This window comes from Rhinopithecus roxellana, chromosome 19 (assembly GCF_007565055.1).
Source record: "Rhinopithecus roxellana isolate Shanxi Qingling chromosome 19, ASM756505v1, whole genome shotgun sequence".
Lineage (NCBI taxonomy): Eukaryota > Metazoa > Chordata > Mammalia > Primates > Cercopithecidae > Rhinopithecus > Rhinopithecus roxellana.
Window position 1 is genome coordinate 9,140,898 of NC_044567.1, and position 14,635 is coordinate 9,155,532.

Here is a 14,635-nt window from a genome sequence, read left to right on the forward strand (position 1 = left end):
ACAGGTGCTCTCAAATGCAGGTTTCTGGTAATTTTGGAGATGGTGACATTGGAATAAACAAAAACGCACAGGGTTCATGAAGAGCTGAAATGTTAATGAATATCAAACAGAACAAGAGTTAACAAAATGAACTGAACTAATAGAAAACTGAAGTAGCCTTTGTAAATTTTTGCTTAGAACATTGCTGAGCCTTGTTTTGTTTTTCAGAGTCAAGGAAACTTATTTTGAGCTATTTATGACCTTTAATAATTGAGTAAAGTATAATTCTGTGAACAAAATTTGGATCATATTTGTTTCTCTTTGAGTGGCTTCTCCAGAATTTGGGAACTAGTCATGAGTATTCGTGACTTATGGCAATATAGTTATTTGTGTCAGTGCAATAAGAATCCATTTTCTTTTGCAACAGAATGCAAGTGGAGAAACTGGTTGTTTTATCAAAGCTTTGACTGGAAGGATATGCGTCCCATTAAGGAATTAAGCTCAACTTGCAGAGCCAGTAAAAGTCCCTTGGGAAGTATGGCCTCATACCTTGTATGGTCAGGAGCCTGTACAGGATTCCTGACCTGTGGTAAGTAAAAAATGTCACTTTCTAACAGGTCCAGGAACCCCATGTTCTTGGGACCTCAAGAAGAGAGGAGTTCATGCAACTCAGGTATTTGAGGGTACAAACCCATGGCCGGGCTGATCTTCAAAAAAAAAAAAAGAAAGAAAAAAAAAAGTCCTATCTCAGATTCCTTGTGGAACAGAGTTCCATCAAAGCCAATCTGAAAGGCCTATATAAAAATAGTTATTTGTGCTGTACTTTATGCAAATAATCAGGCCAAGTATAAGACTAAAGTCTATTTTTCAAACAACTCAGTCCCATCATGATTTGTTTTTAACAAGAATGAGGACTGGAGAGACAGAAATTATGTTCCAAAACTTAGACATTTGCCATTAAATTCTAGACTCATTAGTTGTTTTTTTTCCCCACATTATAAACTAACTCTGCTTATTCCTGTGAACCAACCAGTGATCTCCAGTTGCAGCTCAGAAGAAACAAAAGAGATGGGTAACGTAAAAATCTGGATCAATATTCTAGTTCTGGCCAATTACCTTGCAAATCCTAGCAGGTGATAAGAGTGAATAGGGTGCCCATCACCCAGAGGTATCCTTTTTGAGAAAACAAGACCAAGGGAGCTAACCAAAGTCAAGCCCCATGCACCCAAATCTTAGCAAGCACAACTATAGCCACCAGTTACCTGTGCGTGCTAGCAGCAGCCCTTACCCATCCCTTTTTGTTTCATTTTGATACATGTTTTCCAATAACCCAGTTTGTCTCTTCTGGCCTTCAGGCCATCAAACTCCAAATACTCCAAATAGTCCTGCCACTGGAGCCTTCAATGATCAACCCTTTTACTAGGGACCCTTAGATAGGTCTGTGAGGGAGATCTGATTGCTGATTCCCCAAAACAGCACCCCCTGTCAGCAGGAAGCAGTTAATATTGGTCTTTATCCTTCCTTAGCCTTAGCCTTAGAGCAGTTAGACGTACTTCTTTAGTGGGGGGAATGATAGATGCAGGAGGCAGATAAGGAAGGGTCCCTGGAGAATCTCTGACCTGCCCCACAAGTATTTATGCCAGATGTCTTTGTGCAGATAGGGGAACCTGCACAGGGTCTTGCTTGGGCATGCCTGCAAGGGACTGGTGGCCCATGTGCACTGGGGCAATGGGGCGGAGCCACCAGGAACTCATGCCTCATGCAAGGGGAGGAGGCTGGCCTCTTGAGCTTGTGTGTGGTAGCCTGGTATTCAATCTGTGAGGTGGGATCCTGTTGGCAGGACCCACTCTTTCTTTGCTGAGAGCCTTCTTTTCACCTGATAAATCCACCTTCCTTACCCTGCAATGTATCTGCATGTGTAAGTTTTCCTTGTTGTGAGACAAAACCTGGATTTTAGCTGAACTAAGGAGGAAAAATCCTGTATCATTACCTTCTGAGAACTTGTCTATGGTAGGACTGCTCAAAAGATGACTACATATTAACCTGGATACCTTCCACTGTTCTGTTGAAATCTTCACCCATCACTTCTTCTGCTTCCAGTGATCTGACTGGTTTCCATGTCTCTGCCATTTGTGGTTTGGTGTCTAATCTACTCAAATGCTGTCAGAGTTTTCCATATAGCAGATAGCCTCAAAAGGTTGAACTACCTCCTCTCTTGCCAATGTTATGGCAAATACACTAAGAGTTCCTTCCAAGCATTCTTAAAGGATTCACCTTCTCTGCCTCATCTCTGGTTAGTTGATTTGACAAAATGAGAAGACAAGGGTGACATTCCGAACTCCTTGATTCTTCTATTATTGGCAAAACTGTCTCATTAGCATTAAAATAGGGAGAAGACCTAGGTTGGAAGGGATATTACTTCAAAAAGAAAAAAAAAAAAGACTTCTGCTTAGCATGCAAACTAAAGCCTAATACTTAGTATGTACTACAGAACAGAGTTGCTGAATAGTTCTTCCATAAATCATTCTACAACGCTGAGGTATGTGAAGCTGTGAACCCATTCCATAATTTTCATTAGAAAGAGGTCTTCATTTCAAAAAAAGAATTGCAGCCCCTCAGTAGACATCCTCTGGAAATCACATAAACGGGAAAAAAATGAGGGAATCTCTAGCTATCTCTAAACACACACACACACACACACACACACACACACACACACACACACACACACCAGGGCAAAATATTAACTTCTAATCACTGCTAGAAGGCACTAGGTCAATCACAGCTCAGAACACAGTGAAAATTGTGTTACAAAAGCAAGCTCGTCTCCCAGACAACAATCCTGCCCCTGCTGCACACCTATGCTGCCTTCTCATCCAATGGCCTCCAGAAACCTATAGGCAAGAAGCTGATCATTAGGAGCCTTGACCTACTCACTCATCCCTAACCTCTGGCGCATCTCTCAGAATGTAGTATTTATTATCCTAGCACCAACAGCAGCAAACTAACATCTCATCCACGAATACACTTCTTACTGCCTTTCATTGTGTAGCAAATATCCTTTCATGCACACCTCAATCGGAATTACCCAAACAGCCATTAACACAGCTTGGAGAGGGAGAAGAGTAAGAAAAAGTTCTAAAGCCAGACAAATGAACTGCAAAGTCAAATTTGTATTAAGAACCCACAGATGCTGGGGGCTAGCTGATGGAAGTTAGGAAGGTAAGGCAAAATTTAAGGTGCATTAAAAAGCTCAGTGACTGAGATAGATAAATTATATTCTAATGCAATACATTTTTTAAAATAGAAGTTAATGCAGATAAATTCATTGTGAACGAAATACCAAAGTTTTAAATAATAAAATTCAGCAGTACCATCATGAGCCATTTTAAAGCCTAAGACAAAAGAGAAAATCAGTAATGCTGATTATGTTTTCATTAAAAATGTGGATATTTCATTCATCATGGCTTTTCTTTGCATGAAGTTTGATTTTTTAAAAATATTTTATTAGAATATTACATATGTTGATTTAGGAGTTTCTTGGAGGCACCCTCTTAAATTTGCACCCAAGGCAAGCTCTTTGCTTATCTCATGCTTATCCCTGCCCTGCTCCAAATTACTGATAATTCTTGTATCACTAGAAAGAACAAGGGTATTGTCTTCTGATATAGCCTTCCATAATATTGCTACCCATCTTATTTTAAAAAATCAGAGGCCCCGGAATTAGTACAAGTGGAATGAATGGAGGGCAGATCCTACTTAAGCATTCTTAAACAGCTTAAACATGCCTCTTGGGTTCAAATGCTATGGCTTTTATTCAAGATAAACTGTAATTGGAAAGTCCCAAATTTAACATCAACTTTTTCCATTTCTGCTGTATGTTGGGTTTTGTTTCGCAAACAGGGTCCTTTCAGATCAATAATTCCCAGGCTTTATACCATCAAAGACTCTTTTTCTCCCCATCTGCAACCAGGGCTTGTGTTTTGAAATACATCATTTACGAATGAATTTATGCATAAATTCTGTCCACAATTTAATACACCAAGATATCTAAATTTGCCAGTCATATCTTCTGATCAGTGGGAGATCACCTGCGATTGCCAGAGGGAACCAACACAGTTGTGATCAAAGGCGGAGATACTTGACCCACAATTCAGCCTGCCCAGCTTCATGGGCAGCCTGCAGCTTCAAGAATGCTGCAATTTCATTAGGTATTTTGAAATACTGAGTTCTCAAAATTAATTATAACGAAATATTAACTTAAAAGAGTGACATGAAAGAAACGGTAGTTATACCATGTTTCATCTAGCTTTATAAAACTGCAATAAGCAAAAAAGTTTGGTATAGTAATAACAGGATTACATATATATGTGTGTATATATATATGTGCATGTATATATATGTGTATATATATATGTGCATGTATATATATGTGTATATATATGTATGGGGTGTGTGTGTGTGTATGTGTGTGTGTGTTGTTTTCATTTAAAAGTTGAAAAATAATCCAGATCTCCATTACCAGCTTTCTAGTTCTTTGGGGACCTAAGGACCTCCTAGGTAGGAACCATTGTTTTGTTGAAACAAATCAGCTATGGCAAATGACTGAAAGAGATCTGGTAGAGGAATGAGTTTCTAAGTAAGTATGAATGAATACAAGGCTTATAAATACATGGAAGGAAAGCAGTCCAAGGGACCCAAAGCCATTGACCGAAGCTTGGTATAACTCATTAAGAAAATAACATTTCCAGAAGTTTTTCAAGATTATCTACTAGAATGTAAGCTCTCTGAGTTGCAGGAACCACCTGTGTGGCCTAATATCCTGCAGTGTTTTCCCCCAGACAGACTCAATGCATATTTATTGAATAAATAAATGAATGAGGAGTTCCTTCTTTTATTACCATTGTTTTAACATCTGAATAAACTTTAAAAGGCATCAGGATTAGAAACCCATATTAAGATACATATGGGCATCCAATAGGAGCAGAGCCTTGGGACCCTGTTTTTAAAAAGCATCTGGTCAAGAACAATCACGAAGAGACATTATAAAGCACCTCATTCATTCACACCTGTTGGCTAACAAATCAATGATATGTTCCACAGATGCTTCCTTTTGGATTTCTCCCACGTGAACTCTCCAGTAACTTGTTCAAGATAGTACACAACCTTAACCACACTCATTTATTCTTCATTTTCACTATGGTGCTCCATCCTGTACTTCCTGCCACTCCAACACACCAGTTTACCCTCTCTCGTCCTGCATTTATCCTCTCTCCTTCATCCCATTTCCCACCTACACAATTGGGTCCAGCATGGATAATTTCTTGCACACTCTTTGAGTGGTTCCTCACAATTCTATGAAACAGGCAATGCAAAAATTATTATTGGTTCCATTCTATGGACGGAGCAACTGAAGGTCAGAGAATTTAAGAGTGATGACCTCAGATTTCAGTAAGTGATAGATCTGGGATTTAAAACCAGGTCTCCTTTCCCCAGGATTCTGTTATATTACCAAGGACTTCAACATGGTATACAGCATGCAGTTGCTTAAAGCCTGACATAAGAAGTGACATAAGTCATGTAAGAAGGTTTGGATGATACTAGAGAGCCATATCTTCCTGTGCCTATGGAATAAAAATATAATTCTGTAGCATGATATATAAGATATTCATAATTTGGCTTGTCTGACTTTCTTGCTTTTTTTTTCATGACTCCTCATTATTCCCATAGTACCCAAACCATGCCAACCTTGCAGGCCCCTTGTCCTCCACCTTCATGCCTCTAAGCCTTCGCCTATGCTGTTTCATCTGCAATGCTTCTCCCACCCTGTTCACCTAGCAAATTCCAACTCATCCTTCTAGAACCTGTTAAGTGTGACTTAGGAACCTTTCTCACTGAGTGAGGCTTGCTCTCCTCTGTGCCCACAACACTGTTACTTCAGCAGTTTCCACAGCTCTCAGGATAAGGTCTACATCTTTCTACATGGCAGTCAAGGCCCTTCATGATCTGGATCTGCTTACATCTTTGGTCTTATCTTCTTCTGTACCTACCGTGCCCTCTGATGCTATTCTCTGTCCATAATGAATTACTTATGGTTTCCACATACACATCACTGTCTCTCCTCACAGCTTTTGCACACACAGCTCCCTCTGCCTCTCTCATCGCTTTTGCTAGGAAAATTTCAACTCGGTGTTTGTGAGGTCTTAGCTGAGGTGTCACATTCTTCTGGAAGCCCCGAGTCAGTGTTGGTGTCAGTCTCCCCTGCTGCCTGAGTGCTTCCGCCATCGTGGTACCTCCTTGCCAGTGTCTCATTGATAAGCACTTAGTGACTGACTCTTCCAATGTTACTGTAGTGTGAAGGATCTCCCATCAGGTTACTTAAGGGTGTATACCCACTGCCTGCATCTTGACAGCCAGCTGGTGGGTGAGCTGAGGTCACGGTGACCACCCAAAGAGCAGGTGTCCCTGAGAACCCAAACATCCCAGAATATCCACGAACCTATCAAGAAAGACAGTCCCATCACATATGCGCAATAGGCCTAAGAGCCGGAGAATTAGCTTAAAAGCAGCTTAGAGATGGGAAGTGGGGCAGATCTCTGGAAGTGCCTTGTTGCCTACCATCCAGGAATGCCCTATATGTAAATTGAACTCATCTCCTTGCCAAGCTACACTTGTCCAAATCGTTCTTCGGTCTCTTGACACCTTCCCAGTTTGGGGATGAAGGTGTTTTTCCCATAACAGTTATCCTTAAATATTTTTTTTTCTTCTTTAACGTATTTCCTGCCTTTCCCAGAAGAGTCTGTGATCAGTTTCTCCTTGATTTTCCTTATTGTAGATTCGCTTCCATCTTTTCAGTTTCCATTCTTCATAGAGTGCTTCCATTGTTTGGCGGTGACTGATGTTTGGGGGTGACTGATTGAAGGTGACTAATGTTATTGTTTGAGAGTGACTGATGTGGTGGAAAGAATGCTGGATTGGGTGCTAGCTCAGGCTCAAGTCCTATCCATTCACTCATTCATTCATTCTTTCAACAGCTATTTATGGAACACTTTCTACCTAAGTGCTAGGTACTATTCTAGGTGATAAAGGGAATAAGCAAAGCCTCTGCTCTCATAAGGTTTTCCAGTAAGGGAGTTAGACCAGATTAAAAAAAGATAATCACATATACAATGTAATATATACTAGTGGTAAGTGTTATGTGGAAAACATGGCTATGATATTGCTCATCCTGTCCTGGACAAACCTGCTAAAGGCTCTCTGAAACTCAATGTTATAAAATAACATTATAAAATGGTGCAAATAATTTCTGCTTTAAATAACTAGCAAGGGTGGCTGTGAGGCTCACATATGAAAGAATAGGAATGCATTTTTGAAAACAGATCAAGCATATGCCTTTATTGCTATTATTTTAATTTTGATGTAATGCAGTGTCTATTTGCCCTTTCCAAGAGCCAACACATGAATTTTAAACAAAAATCCATCAGTCATTTAGATGTTTGAAAATAAGCAAATGTCTAGCTGACAGCTTCGGTCTTCATCTGAATGTTTGGTTAACCTATCTGCATGGTTGGAAAAGTCATGCATTTACTGTTGTGCCCTTGAAAGCATCAGTCTCCAGGATTATTATTTTTTTCTTATACTATTGAGATAATGGTAATTTTCCTGTCTAAACATAAATTTTAAATGGGTATTTTCATGCCCACTTTGAAAAACAAGCTAAGCAGGACTGTCCATCTCACATAAATGTTATTTATATTTCTATGTGGCTCATTTTTATTTGGGGCATATGTGAATTCCAGCAATGTGTGGGAGAACATTAAATCATTACCCATGAAACTTAGGAATCAAATTTAATTTTGCAACTGTTTGCAAAATTTCAAAAAATGGCACATACTTTAGGTAGCTTTATAAAGGATTAATACATAAAAATAAACTAAGCAATGCATTTTCTATATTACATGTTGCTAAAGAATGTTTTGATGTCAACCTTTTTGAAAGCTGACTAGGAGTGAGGAGAGAATGTAGCAAATGGAGAGCACTGGCCTCTTTACTTATATATTTGTATATTTATTTGCAATTATATAATAAGATGTGAACACATGCTCACAATAATTCAGACAGTACTTAAAAGACTCAGGTTCCTCTTACCTATTCTCCTCCCTTATCGTAATCTTACCCCAGTCATGAAGTGATTACTGTTATCAATTTGGTATGTATCCTTCTAGAGTTTTTAGTATGTAATCACAAACATATATATGGATTTTACATAAATAGCATGCTATACATATTGTCCAGCAAGTTTGTTTTTGACATATGTCTTGGAGACCTTACCATGTGGGGACATCGAGTTCTAGCATATTCTTTTTCACTGTGGCAGAGTATCATATTACATGGATCCACTACTACACTTTACCTACCCCATTTCTGATGGGTGGACTTCTGGGCTGTTTCTGATGTATTATGCTGTATATGCTTCCTAGCACACATGCATGCATATTTCTCCAGGGTATACACTAAGGTATAATTGTGGCTTCAGAAGTATTCACTTCCTTTCCTCCATTTAAATTTAAATAGACACTGCAGACTTGCCCTCCAATAAAGTAACAATGTACACTTTCACCAACAGAATCCACTCCAGTTAAGCATCTCTGTGCTATTTTAGGGAGGTATCAGTTGGGCAGAAGAGGCTGGTGTCCTCTAGCTCTCTGAGGGTTATGAACATACATTCAGTAGGTAAATCCCACAAGGTGAAAGGAGCTCAGCTGGCAATGGTTCCCCCTTTTCATTTCACTGGAGTGAACTCCTTTTTAATGCTTCTTTGTCCTTTCTTATTTCAGTTTTCAGCTGAAATAAGATGTGAACACATGCTTACAATAATTCAGACGGTACTTAAAAGGCTAGATCTTTGACAGCAGATATCCTGTGAACCTGTGTTTCAGCTGACCATTAAAATTGTTCTTTAGAATTAATAACAACTACCATTGATGAACTGACATATACTTTGAACAAACTATCTCAATACATCCTCAAAATACATCCTCAAAATAACTTTGCAAGATAGGTATTGCTTTGATCTACATTTTTCAAATGAGTACACAGTCAAAGAGGTATGTAAGTCTACCCAGGGACATAATGGCTATTAAGACATAGAGCAGAAATCTGGATCTGGGCTGGGTGGTTTCAACACCAGTTCTGGGGCTGTGAGCCACTGGGCTCTACTGCAGGCAATCATTCCCTTCTCTGCTCTCCTAAGGCTGTTTATCTCTGCCTCCCTTGCATCAGGCATTGCTTTCTACCTTTTATTAGTTATTCATCAATAGGATGTATCTTATTTTTTAGCCTGTTAGCTTCTCAACTGAAAAATGCATGGATGAGTCACCTCTGTCTCCAAGACCATTTCAAAAAATACAGTACCTCAAACACAGTAGGAACTTGATAAATATATCTTGAAAGAAAGATATACTTACCATTCAGCTTCACAAAAGTTCTCCCTTACAATCCAAGATCACTGATTGTCCCCCTGCTGAATCTGACAATGGCCTTCATGGGTTGCCCACTGTGGCATCTTTTCAGGAGGTAATTCTCACATCGGAACCTCCAGATAGGAATGGTTTCTAATCCTATCTCTACCACTGAGAACCATTTGCTTTATGGCCCGTTCTCATATGACACCACTGATGCAGGATCTGATGCCTTCATGTGAGTTAATTTATCTGATATGTTAAGTAGAATTAATTTGCCTTAATTGATCAATTGGAGACCGTCATATCTTGCAGCCCTTCACTTCTAAACCCTGTTTTCTAACTTTCCTTCCCAGACTTCTTCTTCTAGCATTTAACTCCAGATTTTAGTCTTTTGGGCATGCCTTCATTCTGCCTCCCAACTCAGCTGCTGAAGGAAATCCTGATTTGACTGCCTGGCTTCCATGACAGCTAAACATCTGGATACTATCTCTTGAATCACCTTCCAATTCATGCTCTACTTCCCAAGGGTGAATCATACACTACCCATGACTACAGCAAATCCTCACTATTTCAGGTAGACCCAGTCTCTTGAGTTCTTGTTTATTTGAATGGTAACTGAAATAATGTATAACAAATACTGTAACAAGGACTAACAGTGTTCCATTGAAAGAAGTGGCCCTCATGTCAGGAAGACTAAGCCATCACTTTCTCCTCTACCTCTTTGTAGCCTACTCATTCTGAAAGCCATAGTCTATGTTGCCTTCCTCAACTGTCCCCAACAGTTATTAGGAACCTTATTAACTTCTGATATTCATCAACCAAACTAGCATTTAATTATATATGGTCTTATATTGTTTTATGTGATCCATCATCTCCCTTATTAAGCAAAAAGTTTCTTGTAGCAGGGAACATATTGCCATACTCTCCTTTCTCATCATTGTCTTCTTCACCATTGCAAATTTTTTTTAACTTATTGAGTGCAGAATGCTTTACATGAATTAATTCATTTAATCTTCACAAGAATATTATGAGGTAGATGCCATTGCTATCCTCATAATGCAGATGAGAAAACTGAGCACAGAGAGGATAAATAACTTGCTTAAGATCACACGGATATACTATGTGGTGAATCAGGTATTTGAATCCTGGTTCTAGAGTCTAAGAGTTTAACCAGTGAGACTTTCTTTCATGTGATCCTCTTATAGTACCAAAGACAGCTGAGAACATAAATAGTACTAAAGAGTAATAAATGAGTACAAAGTAAGTGCTCATTAGATGCCTAATGTACAGTTTTCTGTCCATGGTCTTTTTGATGTCCTTGAGTCCTCTCTATCATCATCTCAGGACTCAACTGCATATGTTTCAATTACTTAACATCAGCCTGGACACAGGGAATGGGCCAGACTGAAACAAGATTTGTTGACAATTCTGCACAGAAAAGGAAACAATCAACAGAATAAAGAGAACACCAATGGAATGGAAGAAAATATATGCAAACCATACATTTGATAAGGGGTTAATATCCAAAATATACAAGAAACTCAATAGTAATAAAACAACTAACTTTAAAAATAGCCAAAGGACCTGAATAGATATTTTTCAAAAGAAAGCATATAAAGAGCCAACAGGTATACGAAAAAATGCTCAACATCACTAATCATCAGTGAAATGAAATAAAAATTTAAACCACAATGAGATATCACCTTATCCCTTTTAGAATGGCTCTTATCAAAAAGATGAAAGATAACAAGTGTTGGTGAGGGTATGGAGAAAAGGGATCCCTTGTGCACTGTTGGCGAGAATGCAAATTAGAAAAGCCATTAAGAAAAAAGTATGGTGGTTCATCAAAAAATTAAAAATAGTACTACCATATGACTCAGAAATCCCACTTCTGGGTATATATCCAGAGTATATGGAATCCGAGGTTGCAGAGACACCTGCATTCTCATGTTTACTGCAGCACTGTTCACAGTAGCAAAAATATGGAATCCATCTAAATGTCCATCAATGGATGAATGAATAAAGAAATGTAGTATACACACAAATAGAATACTATCCAGCCTTAAAATAGAAGGAAATTCTGTCATTTGCAACACCATGTATAAACCTAGAGGACATTATATTAATTGAAATAAGTCAGAAAAAGACAAATATCACATTATCTCACTTATATGTGGAACATAATCAAGTTGAACTCATAGAAGCAGAGAGTAGAATGGTGGTTACTAGAGACTGGATGGTGGGGATTGGGGAGACGGTAGTCAAAGGATATACATTCCTTGTTTTCTTCTTTCTTTCTTTCTTTCTTTTTTTTTTTTTTTTTTGAGATGGAGTCTTGCTCTGTTGCCCAGTCTGGAGTTCAGTGGTACTACCATAGTTCACTAAAGCCTCAGACTCTTGGGCTCAAGTGATCCTTTCACCTCAGCCTCCTGAGTAGCTGTGACAACAGGCACACACCATCAAAGGATATAAATTTCAATTAGACAGCAGGAATAAGTTCAAGAGATCTATTGTACACCATGGTGACTATAGTGAATAACAATGTATTGTATACTTGAAAATTGCTGAAAGAGTAGATTCTAAGTGTTTGTAAAAATAAGAATGTGAGGTAATACATATGCATAATTAGCTTGATTTACCTATCCCACAATGTATACATAAATCAAAACATAATATTACATATGATAAATATATACTATTTTTATTTTTAAATTAAAAAAAATTAAAACAACCTGCCCCCAAGAGCTGTGGAAGCAATGGAGAGGCAGACTCAGAGGAAGATGCTGGAAGAGAGATGGTTTGACTGGAGAGGCACTGAGCATGACAACAGCAGGATATGGTCCAGATGAGGCAGACAGTAAAGCACATGGGGGGCTAAGAAAATGGACTTTGAAAGAGGACTGCCTAAACTGGAATCCCAGTGCCACAGAGTGCCACTCCTGGAACTGTTGAGCTATGTGAGTCAATTCTTCTAAAGTGCTAAGCACAGTAAAGGAGAAAGCAGGTGTGTTGTACCTGTTAACTGCTATATTATTCTGAATAATTAGAATGAAGACCAATATCTGACTTCTGGGTTTCTGGCTTATATGTGGGGCACAGCAACAGGGAATGAAGGCACAGTGAACTTGCAGAATTCAGCATCTTTCCTCAGGCTCTGGTCATCTGAGCACACTTCGTTTTAGTGAAGTTAGCCTCTAGGCAGTTCTAGAATCAAATTTAGGGAGGATTTGGGGCCCTAAGCCTAGAGATTCCAAGGTCCTTGTATAGGTTAACACAACAGAAATGCATGTACCAGGTATGGAAGAGAGGGCCCTCATCAGGACTGGGGTACAAACTGGGGATTTGGTCCAGATACAGGTGACACCTCGTGGCTCAACTGATGCACAGGACCAGTGAGACAGCTGTACCTTGGAGCAGAGCCTAATATATGGGGTGGAATTATAGGACTTAAATCAGTGCTACCTCTTCTCAGGAGCAGCCCAGAGGACCATGGGCAGGCTGAGAATGCAGATAAGGATTTTATGACTCTGAAGGTAAGGAAAAGCTGGGAGTCGGGCTGGACCTAATCCATGTTGCATGGAGCTGCTTCACTGACCTGTCCGGGCCTCACCTTCTTGGTGAGCAAGCAATTTGGTACCATGCCCTTTGGTGAAAGCAGGCATGGAACAGGTGACTGACCCTGGGGAACAAAAGCCAAGCTGTCATTCATCACAGCCCATGGTACAAACCTCTAAGGTAAGCCTTGGAGCCTCCAGTGCACCCAGCGGTGGGGCATCCATCCTCTGGGCAGGGAGCTTCAATTCACACAGCGGGAGAGCCACAACATAGCAGGAGACATACAGAAGGCTTTTAAATGTCTGTTTTTTAAATAGACATTTAGCAAAGCAGGAGAGAAACTGTCAGAGATCTGCAATTCTGAGTTTAATCCGGAAAGTCAGCCAAGAGGTGGAAGGAAACAGAAAAAGGGAGACTGGAAGAAGAGGCTTCAGGATTTGGGGAAAGTGAAGCAAAAAGTAGTAACAAGAAAAAAAAAAAAAAAACAGTTGCATATCAGAAACTGCTCAAGTCTCAGATCGACATTTACAGAACACTATTTTCCATTTTTCCGACTGCTCTATTCATTTGACAAATTTTTACTTGTTCTTAACTCTAGCTCAAAGTTCACCTCCTTTAGACAAAGCCATACCCTCTTCTGGCCTCTGTTTTAATAGATACAATGTTTGTAATAGCATATTTTAAAACATTATGCAATGAGTTATGACTCTGGATATTATAGCCACTCATCATTTTCTTGAGGATATTTACCCTTATATCCCCAGGCCTTAGTACAATTCCTGGCACATATTAGCTAATGCTCAATTAATGATCACTAAATGAATAGAAGATTAAAGAATGAGGAAAGAACGTAGGAGGGAAGATGCTTTATAACTGTACAGGGTGCATGCAAGGGGAGGTAGGAAGTGAGATTTATAAAGGTGTCTTAGCATATCATGCTGGTGATGTGCGCCAAGCTAAGCATTTCAGCTTTCAACCACCGGCAAGGTAGCATAATAAAAGGTTGTAAAGCAGAATGTTTCAAAGAGCTGTTCCCCCAGTGCCATCTTCACTCTATACGTTATTAATCTCATTTCTTCCCTACTTCGAACTAATGTACTCACATCCAAAGGTTTGACATATATAGACTCATTCAAAACAAAATGTTTCAAGTTCTCCAGAAAATAATCCTAAACCTCAACTTCTCCAAGAAATAATCCTAAAATAACCTCCCATCTTTGTTCCTCAGTACTTTATTCTTAAGCTATTGTAACCTTGTACCTATTTATTTGTCCCTTGGGAGGTGGTGGTTTTCTTTAGGAGTTATGAGTGTACTTTCTAGTGTCAAACTTGGGTTCAAAGCCTAGCTCATCCACCCACAAGCTTTCTGTCTTTAACTAAATTATTTAATATCACTGAGTCTCAGTCTGTTCACCTCTATAGGCATGATAAATAATGCCTATCCACATGATTTTTGTAAGAATTGAAGGCTATTGTAAAGTTCAAACATGAACTAAACAATCAATACCAGCAGCTAGTGATAGTGGCGCTGCCAATATTAGTTAACAATAATAATAGTAGTAAGTTTGTTTGTTCTTATGTCCTGGTATACTCTGTGGGAAAAAGAATTGTCTTCTCTTTCTTGGGTTATTATTTCT

The 14,635-nt window shown here is 39.1% G+C and overlaps 1 protein-coding gene across 4 annotated transcripts in view; it reads right to left on the bottom strand.

The window, feature by feature from the left end:
* CA10 (carbonic anhydrase 10) overlaps positions 1 to 14,635 on the bottom strand; it is a 556,725-nt gene that overhangs the window by 516,547 nt on the left and 25,543 nt on the right. The window lies entirely within an intron of this gene.